This window comes from Mus musculus, chromosome 12, assembly GCF_000001635.26.
Source record: "Mus musculus strain C57BL/6J chromosome 12, GRCm38.p6 C57BL/6J".
NCBI classification, from domain to species: Eukaryota; Metazoa; Chordata; class Mammalia; order Rodentia; family Muridae; genus Mus; species Mus musculus.
Genome location: NC_000078.6, coordinates 83,182,148 through 83,193,069, shown reverse-complemented (window position 1 = coordinate 83,193,069; position 10,922 = coordinate 83,182,148).

Genomic DNA, 10,922 nt, shown 5'->3' with positions numbered 1-10,922 from the left:
GACTGCTTCCCTACAGAGACCCCTACTGAGATGAACTTACCTGCCTCCTCCTTCAGCTGTGCATAATAAATGCCCTGAGTTTCTAGGTTGCTGCTGAATCTCTGTCAGAGCTCAGTCCACCTTAAGCTTCTCCGCACATGCATCTGTCATTTTATTCCCCATTGTCCCAGTGAGATCAGTCCCACAGCTAGCTATGCAGGTTGGGGCACAGCCCAGAATCTCAGCCCAGAGAATGATGCCACCCACAGTAGGCAGGGTTTTCCCATCCTGATTATTTACCTAAGATACAGAATCTTGGCCAGAAGCCCATCTCCCAGGTGAATCTATATCTCATCAAGTTGAGATGGATCATTATCTCCTCTGACAGAGAGAGCTTGGGTATCATATTCACCCATGGACTGCTAATTATTAAAAAGTGCTTTATTTTCCAAACCTCTGGGCTGGACTGATGTTGGGTTCTCAATAACGGCTATCTACTGACTGCAACCCTATAATTTAGTTTTTATGGTCATGGACTCTCACAGAGATCTTTAACCCAATCCTTAGAATAGGTTACACTCTGTGGCAAGGGGACGCTAGAGTCACAGATGGAACCAAGGTTGCTAATCAGCTGACCTTAAAAGAGGGAGATTAATCTGATCTATACAGATGAGTTCAGTAGATTTGAAACTGTCATTAAAAGATGGAAGGGGGGGGCAGAAGGGTCAGCATAGAGTTAGAGGATGTGAGGACTTGAGCCACCATTAATGATTTGGAGATCAAGGAGCCACAGGCAAAAATATGCAGGCAGCTCTAGCAGACAGAAAAGCAAGAAATCACATTTTCTCTAGGGCTTTCAGAAAAGAACCACCACAATGATACTTTGATGACCTCTGACCCAGAGAACTGAATGAGAATAAACATATGTTGTTTTAAAGTGACATTTTTTTTTATTATAGCAGCAATCCAAAAAGAATAAAAAGCAAGTCAGATTTTTAAAAACAGTATTCACTTTAATGCCGGCACGAAGAGGAGGTTGAGGACAGAGGATCCCTGAGTTCAAAGCCAGTCTGGTCTACAGAGAGAGTTCCTAGCTATGCAGTGGGACCTGCTAAAAATACTCCCCTTTCCCTGGGTGTCTTTTCCTCTGTGCTGCTTGACCCTGGTTCCTTCAGGTGCTCCTCACAGGAACGCTTTGACAAGTTCAAGCCATAGCAGAACTAAGATGAGGTCATTAAATCTGCCAATTATCAGTTCACTGGTGAATTTCCATGGAAGTGAGTAATTTGGGCAGTCTGAGAATGAATGGAGCTGGGACTGTCAGTGTTTGTACCTGAGATGGTGGCAGCATGGAGCGGAGTAAAACCAGGTATAATAATTTGTCACCACTCAAGCTCTCTCGACACCCTGCTAAATACCAGAGTAACCTTTAAACGAAGGCAGAGACCATCAATTAAATAAACAGATCCCTGGGTGGAGAAGAGGAAGAACAGGAATGTAAACACAGGCGAGGTCTCATAATGCAGTGATGGTAAATTGGCTTTGTTCTCTTGGTGGGCTGCTTTCCATCCACAGTAAAGAGAAAGGAGAGAGATCCATCACAGGGGTGTGAGGACCTGTGTAGGACTCGCCAAACACCAGCAGCACTTGCAGAAATAGGCTTGGCATCCCTCTGAGGGGAAAATAAAACCTTTTTTTTCTACCAGAGGGTTGCATTTGTGTCTTTCTGGAGATGATTTAGACTCCACCTTTAGAGATGCAGGGGGATGGATTAGTTGACCTTTGGTCAGGTGGTCAGCCAGGATACAGAGGTTCTAATTTATGCCTGTAAATTCTCACTCATCATTAAACTGTGCACACAGGTTGCTTCATCCAGATAAAGGGGAAACTAACACTGTGTATTTAGTTCCTGTAACCTCAGGATGCCTATGACATACTCAACAGAATTGGGCCAGGGATTAATATTGCTAAGGTCAGGGTGGTCACTTTGGGCAAGAGGGGATAATCTTTCATATGGGCTCACCATTCTTCCATATCTTGGTTCATCTATAATGGACTGGCAAAGAGAGATGGTTATTAGAAAATAAAATGTGCTTAGAAGCCTTCCATGAATCATTTATGGAAGGTACCGTGCTGGGCAAAGCCACTGAAAATATGGCTTTCAAGGGCAACTCAGAGACTATTTCCGAGTGGGTTTCAAACATGACTCTGTACCACAGAAAAGGGATGGGACACTCTGAAAAGATTTCAGTCTCTGGGGTGGAAGGAACAAGTAAGTGGGCAGAGTCCACTGAGGTTGCCTTCGGAAGTCACCGTGTGACGGTACCTGTTCTGTGGGATCCCTGACCCAAGAAGGGGCCCTACTTTCTGCACAGATTTATTCTGGTTACACAATCATACTTCTGCCTTGGTCAGGGGTGAAGGGATTGACTGGAGAGGCAATTAATTCAACAGAACTGAGGTTTGGCTACTGACTTTTAGAATTGTGAGCAGCTCAGGAGCAGGAGGAAGTGGGTTTTCCTGTCAGTCCAGCCAGTAAACAGTGGTGTGATGGTACGGAGGACTTTGGGTAACTCACACACTCAGCAGGTCAGTCATGACAGCCGAGGGCATAAAGGCCTTGGGAACCCCTCAATGGAGAAAATTAGAACACTCTAGGTCAATTCTAAATATAACTCATTAAGGCCCTTCTAGAAGGCTGAAGGGAAGCTATGTGTTCACTAAAGAGATGTGCTGGAGTTTGCAAGGTGGAAGCCACTTAGTCTTACAGCATTGTGGTTGGGGGTGAGGATCGTGGGTCTAGGACCTTCTTTTCTTCAACCAGGAGCTGGGAGCAGTTGTCTTTTGGGTGAGCTTGTGTTAGGGCTCGGCTTTCCAGTTTGTTGCCGCCCCCCTCCTTTTTGGCATTAGGCCATCCTTGGTAGAACCATCAACCAAGCCTCCTGCTTACATTGACCACTATAATTGCTATCTAAATCTTTAATAGCATGAAGAGACAGTCTTCTTAGGCAGAAGGGGGATGGCCTCCACAAACCATACTGACCAAAAGCCCTTGACTTTGACTTGTACCCTCTGTAAATGGAGCTAAAAGCATCACTTTACACAATAGTGACAACAGTCAAAGGAGAAGAAATGTATAAAAGCTATTGGCACACACACACACACGGGGGGGGGGGGGGGTTGAGCCAAACGTTCATTTCATTCTTTCCTTCTCTCCTTCAGAAGACTGTAATTTTGTCTGTAGTACTTTCCTTTGGCATTACTGGGGGAGCTAGAAGAACCTCATGGAATACTTGTTATAGTATTGCAGCATATCTGGGTCCTAAGATACTGAGTGCTCAAATAGTCTCATGCCTTCCTTCATCTGCTCTTCTGTGTTCCCAAAGCTTCTCATTATCTCTGGGGTCTCCTAGCCCATGCCTTTGAATACTTTCATTGGCTAAGCTATCACTGCACCTGAAAGGTAGAACTGGTACAGCTATGGGGAGGGAGTACCCCTGAATTTTGCAAAATGCAGTGAACTTCATATCAAAGGAGATAACATGGACTTTGAACAATGAAGGCTCCTGAGTTATAATTATAATGTAATGTTATTTTCACCTTCATGTCTTTGTATACTTTGATATTTATTGAGAAAAGTCCTTCTGGACTATAACAAATTCATGCAGTTCCATGACGTTTCTGCTTATTCTTAGATAATTAAAAGTTCTGCAGTGACTTTAAGGCACCAAATACTCCTCCAATATAGATACTAGAATGTTTGTATCCATATAATAGCAAAAAACAAAACAACAACAACAACAACAAAAACTCAATAGCTAGGGCCACTGTAGATAGGAGTGTCTGTAAAAATGAAGGGATGAGATCAATGGAATTTTTCTCCTCTTTTGAATTCAATTCAATTTAATTTATTCAATTCAATTCAATTAATTTATTTATTTATGTGTGTGTGTGTCCACATGTTGGGGCATGGTGTTCATAAGGAGGTTAGTGCACAATGGTTCTCTCCTTCTACCACCTGGCATTCAGGGATTAAACTCAGATCTTCAAGTTTGGCAGCAAGCATCCTTATTCACCGGCCCAGTCTCTTCTTGATCAATTATCCCTTTCTAGCTCTCAGTCGGAATTGGAAACCATCTGGAGTCAGAGCAAGCAGGGGATAAGCTGAGAGGAAGAGGGAGATGTGTACTGTTAAACTACGATAGGCGACTATGGCCTCTAAGTCACCCTGCGTTCTCTTAGGAACTGTGGAGGGTCTTTGAGACGTCCTCTGTATTAATCACCGTTTCCCCCTCGTGGCTGTGTAAAGTGAACCCAAGGAAGAAAGATTGTCTACTGGCTTACAGTCCGTCATGGTGAGGAAGGCATGGTTGTTGGCTATGGCTGGTCATGTTGTGTCCATAGTTTGGAAGCAGAGAGAGAAGAGCGCCCATGCTCAGCTTGCTGTCTTCTTTTTAATCCAGTCTGGCTTCCTGGTCTCTGGGATGGTGTCCTGCATTCAGGGTGGGTCTTCTCTAGTCACACCCTCACAGACACACCCAGACACAAGTAGCCTAGGTGATACTAATCTGATCAAGTTTATGGTGGAATTTAACCGTTCCCTCTGGTTTACCCCGTAGCTCTCTTGTGCAGGTCATCACTCCTTTGTCACCGTGTCCACACGTTCACACTGCTTCTCCAGATAACAGGAAGCATCTCAGAGTTTCTGCCGAGGACTGCTCATCTTTGGAGGTGAAACTTTTCATCAGAAACCACTAAGGCTTCACTGTTCTCTCTCAAACCACTACCTTGGTGAGAATTCATAGGTCAGTTCCAAGATTGAAGAAACATCTCCCCTTTCCATGGTAGAAGCAGCCAGCTAGCCAGTCTCTCCTCTCCTTTAAGATTTCCTGTCTGGAGTCCAGTGTAGGTATTCTATTCACTCTTCCCAAAGTCTCTTTGGACAATTTGAAAGGAGAGACAGGCACCTCTGACCCATCTCCATGACCCCAGAAAGCAGCAAGGCTCATGGTACATCCATATTTCTTTTCTAAATATATCTTCCGAAATCTTCAATTTCTAAAAGTCAGATTGCTTTATACCCTTGGTATGTATGTAGATGAGAACTTGAGTCCAGAAAGAAGTTTTTGGATCCCCCCCCCCTTAAACATATATAGCTAATTCTGGTGTCATGGTGTCTCAGGCAAAGGTTTCAATTTATAATCTCATTATAGAGTTCATGTTGATTTTTATGTGGCCACAGATGAAGAGAAGGTCCACGAAGCCACATTTTGAGACAAGTGCACTCGTGTCTCTGACATTCATTTCTTAAAGTAGATGATCTTGTGGGAACCAACAAATTTGACTTGGGACAATCAGAAATTCCTGTGGCTTCTCCCTTGGCCTGATAATGAAGAGATGGATTTCCTAGGCTAGAGAGCACAGTGGTGAGTTCTCAGCCTTCCCTGGCAGAGCACATCCAGAAAGCCAGGGACACTCTCGCTCTTCCTCTTCACACTTGTACATGAGGCCGACTCTCCTAAAATTAAGTGTAGTTGAGCAACAAGGAATCTCAGAAGTTTGTTGCTGTTCCTTCGTGCCTGGATATTTTTGAGGACTCTCATCCTAGCACTGGGGAGAGGAGCAAGCTTATGGAGGCTTTCTTGATGTTAGTATGGCTGAAGTAAGGCCTTGAAGAGCTAGAGGAAAAAGCAGGTATAGAGAGAGGAGTTAGCAACAGCATTCTACCAGGTGGGGTAGAGCTGCCTGGGCTGGATGCCCACTTCTTCAAATGGATGAGTCCATTTGATGTAGCTCGGCTGTCATGTCGTCCAGCTGTTTTTATGTCTGGGTGTTGAGTCTCTTCTCCAAACTTGGCTGCTACTCTGCAAGGTTAAAATCTACCTGCATCTTCTACCACCCACATTGAGTCTTGTGCAGGTCACCGGACACAGTAGGGGCTGGGTTAATGTTGACTGAGTGGCTGAAGCCCAGTGAGCTCCATTAGAAGCAGTTGCTGGCAAACGTCATTACATTCAGTTCTGCTAAAGCCACAAGTGTTCACCAAGGGCTTTCTAGGTGCCTGGCACCACACAGAGCCATTACCTAATTATTTTGATCTGAATCCAATGGGGAGCTCAAAATTAATTCTTCAGGCGAACCTGTTTTAATGCCTGATTGTTATGGAAAAATGTATTGGAAAAAAGTGAAGATAAAATGGAAAAGGTACCCACAGCACCACTGTCCATATTTCCACAGCCCCACTGTCCATATTTTCTTAAATATCTTTCAAGCACATATGTAATTGAACTCACTTTTATACTAAAGTTTGTTTTATTCATTTCATTTCTCATATTTGAAAATTGATCCCAAATATTCTTTTGATTCTTTATCCAAAATTTCCTATCTTCATAATATACACTACACACTCACTATAGAAAATATAAAAAAATAGAAGAGTGTAGATAACTGGCTAAATGACATAAAAATCTTTCCAAGGTTTAGATGCTAAATTGATTTCCTTCAGGTCTTTTTTTTTTTTTCTATGAATTTGTATGTAGTTTACAATACTATCACTTGGTGTATATAGTTTATTTTTAAAGATTTATTTTGTGTGTGTGTGCACACTCACTGTGTGTGTGTGTGCAACATGAATGCAGGTGCCCAGAAGGTCAAGCAAGGGCATTGGATCCCTTGGAGCTGGAGTTACAGATGGCTGTGAACCACTTAATCTAAGCGTTGGGAAGCTGACTTGCATCTTCTGCAAGAGCAGCAAGTGCTCTTAACCACAGAGCACCTTCTCCAGTTCCCAACATATGTATTAAATGCAATTTTAGTTCTAGTGACATAATATTCTATTTGCCACTGAAAGTAAATGCCAAGAACAGAAGGACCTGTGCTGAAGAATAGCTCTGTTGTCCCCTTGCCTGTCTCCAGTCCTGACACCCAGAGGCAGTGACTATGAGCACTTCTGATACTTTCCTCTGGGGTTATGCAAGTCTCCATCTTCAGATGACCTAGGTCTGCCACTATTTCCTGCTTGTCTGTGCTGGACATTTATCTGCTATACTTCCTGCCTCCAAGGCTACTTTTAGTGTCAGCGGTACACTGTATCAACTCAGTGTTGTTTCCTCAGCTTCGTACTGTTGTGTGCTCCACATGGGGGACATTGACACCCCTACACCACATCTCTTCATCCTTTCATAGCCTCCCGATCAACTTAGGTCATGTTACTCTGAGTTCTCCAGTGTCAGCCTTCACATGGTGTCCTGGAACATTTGGGCCTTCCACTTTCCTATGCGTTCATCTGGGTAGTAAGAGCCAACAAAGAGCACCTACTTTCCCGACTCTGTTAGTCTACCAAGGACACGCATGCTATCTTAAAAACTGCTCTCTGTTTTGATTGACTGTCCATACTCTGTTTTCTTCTTTTTACCAAAATTTCTATTTTACTTCAACTTTTCCATCCAATCAGGTCTGAGAAAAAAAAATTAAAAACGTATCCCAGAGTCCTCCTTGGCTGCAAGGCCTCCTTCATCTAGTGTTGCATGGTGCTTGCTCAGGTTCTCTCTCTCTCCCTCTCTTTCCATTTGGTTCCCCTTCTTCAGGGAGTCCATGCTTTTTCTCTTTTTGGTTTCTGTTTGGCTGCAGCCCAGCCAGTGCTTTCCAGTGATTTGGTGAGAAGGGGTAAACACTTAGAGTTCTTGCACACTCCACTGGAACACTCGATCAATTCTTTCATCAGGTCTAGAATTCTAGGTTTGGACAATTGACTCTCAGCGCATTGAAGTCACCATCACTGACTTCATTCCTGAGAACCTGGAAATCAGCCTGATTTTGTTTAGTTAGTAGATGACTTACTTTATATCCACAGGAAACATCTAGAAGTTTATCCTTTATATATACAGTATTCTGAAAAATTTCAATAAGATACCAAGTACAGGTCTCCTCCACCCTTCACCCATACTAGTCATTTATAGATGTTTTATTTGGCTGGTTCATGTATTTGTCTTTGGACATTTTTCTTTTCTCTTTGATAATTGCATAGCACGGGGGACTATGGGGAGTGGACTCTTCTACCTTTTTTTTGTTTGTTTGTGTATATTTGTGTATGTGTATCTCTCTATATATCTGTGTTTCTATGTATGTATCTATGTGTCTCTGTGTGTGTCTGTGTGTCTATGTGTCTATGTCTGTGTATCTGTGAGTATGTGAATGTTTGTGTCTGTCTCTGTGTGTGTCTGTATCTGTGTCTGTATATCTCTGTGTGTCTGTGTGTGTCTGTGTGTGTGTGTATCTGTGACATGTGTGTGTATGTCTATTTCTGTGTGTGTCTGTTTCTGTATCTGTATCTGTGTCTGTGTGTCTGTGTCTATGCACACAAATGCCCACTGAGGCCAGAAGAGGGTATCAGATTCTCTGGAGCTGGAGTTCCAGATGGTTGCAAGCAGCCTATGGTGCTGGGCACCAAACTGGTCCTTCAACGGGGCAGAGATGCTCATAACCACGGAATCATCTCATCAGCCCATAGTTCTGCTTTGTAAACATCAGTTCTATTTCTGTTTCCCAGCTTCCCTAACAACAGTGTAGCACTTGCCTTCCCCTAAGAGTCTGGTTTATTCCTTAGAATAGGTTTCTAGACGTAAAACATAAGGTCAAAGAGCAAAACACAAGGTCAGTGGTAGAGAGCACTGTGCCAGCTTTGGATACTGTTACCCAGCTGCTTCCCAGTAAGTTTGTATTCTTTTTAGATGTCACTGTCAACAGGTGAAAACTCTTCTTTGTCACGCTGTTGCCAGCTTTGGATAGTGGCTGGTTTATTTATTTATTTATTTATTTATTTATTTATTTATTTATTTATTTGATGTTTCTTTAATGGGTGGGGATGATGTTTGCTTTCAAACTGCATTTCATAAATTATTAGTGCACTTGAACATCCCTCCAAGTGTTCAGAAGTCACTTCTTTTTCTTCTACAATGAATTGTTTATTTATGTCTTTAGTCCCAAATGGGTTTCTGTTCTATGTTCCCAAGCTTAGCAAAGATGTTGCAGCAGGTTTGGAAGTATTTGACTTTGGAGTCAGGTGGTGGTGGTGGTGGTGGGGTGGAAACTTGCTGATCAGAGCCAGCCCAGAGCCTCTGCAGATGACTGTTAATTCATGTCATCCTGAACACTTTTTTTCTTCACTTAGGCCAATCAGTCTGTGAAAGTCGCATTTCTTTCTGCAAACAGCCAGGAGGCCAACAAGGAAGGGATGGATGTCTACAAGCCAGAGCAGAGGTTTGACTTCTGAGAGTTCACTTACAATGTTGTTGTCTTAACAACTACCATAATGGGCAAAGTCGCTGGACAGGATCAGAATGGACCTCAGGCCAGAAAATTCTGTTGATAACTTCAACAAAAGAATTGTCAGAACAGTGGCAGGGGTGTTGGTAGTACATGCATATAGTCCTAGCGCATGGGGGTGCAGGGCAGGGGGAAGGCATGCAGCCTGAGCTACATATAAGACCTGTGTAACAACAAAAAGGGAGGGAGGGAGAGAGGGAGGGAGGGAGGGAGAGAGAGAGAGAGAGAGAGAGAAAGAGAGAGAGATAGAGAGAGAGAGAGAGAGAGAGAAAGAAAGAGAGAGAGAGAGATATGTCCTGTATCCTTGTATCTTGGTCTTTATTCTATTTCTCAACTCCCCTCTGCAGTGCCTGGGACATTACATGGTTTCTGTGCTCAAGACTCTTTGTCTCACAGAGAAGGGAGGAGACACTAGACTATTATGAAAGAAGTAAGTTCAAGGTGTCTTGGATAAATCCACCAGACCTGGCTGGCTTTTGCTGAGGGATATTTCAGGATACTGCACTGAGCCCTAAAGTTCAAACTGGGTGAAGATGGAGGAGGCCTTTTTGACGAAAGACCCACATTCCAAAGAACCGGAGAAAAATGTCATTGGGAAAAGGCTAAGAAGACTCTAGAGGTGGCGGTTAGGAGACAGGTGCCATAAAGGGGCCTTTCCTGCTTTGGTACTCTGTGCGTGGTTGTTTGAGGTTTTTATTAAAGTCTAAAGCAGCTCGCTTGGCTTCCTCATTATTCCAAATGTGCCCTTTCCTTCCCTTACACAGGCGTGTATGTGGCTCTTTAAGAGCATCTTCTGATGCCTCTCCCACCTCCATCGCAGAGTATTCCCCAGAGAACTCATGTCTATCACTGCCATTCTCCTGGCCTTTGAGAGCACAGATGGTGGTATCTCCCACTCACATCTGAAACGCAGACGGAGTGGATGGGCAAGGAGGTCATAACTGGAAACACTGAGTCTGAATACCCCGAGATAGGAGGAAATTGAGGCTAGAGTCTCAAAGGAAGTGTACAAGAAGTCAGAGCCTGAGGAAGTGAATGGGGATGTGAAGTGCTGTCTTCTGGCTGCTGTACTCTCGAATTCGCAGCAGATATGATGACCAACACAAGCTCTGCATAAGATCAAGCTAGTCAATGCTCAGTGTGGATGGGAGAGCGGCTCATGACGCCCCAGTCCTAAATGAGGAGCTATTGGCAGTTGATGGCTGCTAGGGATGGCGTGGGATTGTTTTTCTTTGGGGACATGGCTGCTGGTAGGCTGCTCATGCTTGGGTGGCTGGCTCTATACGATGCACACGGAGGCAGTGTCAAATGGATGCTGTATAACCAGTGAGCTATTTATTTATTTTAAATATGACACACAGATGGGAGGGGATGTGTTGAGAGGAGTCCCGGAGAAGTCATGGTGTAGATATGACCGAGATACAATGTATATATGTGTGAATTTGAAAAAATAAATAAAAATATTGTGAAAGTGAGTAGATTAAGTTGTTAGTGCTCTAGGGTCGGTTGGGATTTTTAAATTGGCTTTATTCCAATAAGAAAATTATTCTGTTTCTTAAAAATTAAAGTGCCGGGCTTGAGAGATGGCTCAGCGGTTAAAAGCACTGACTGCTCTTCCA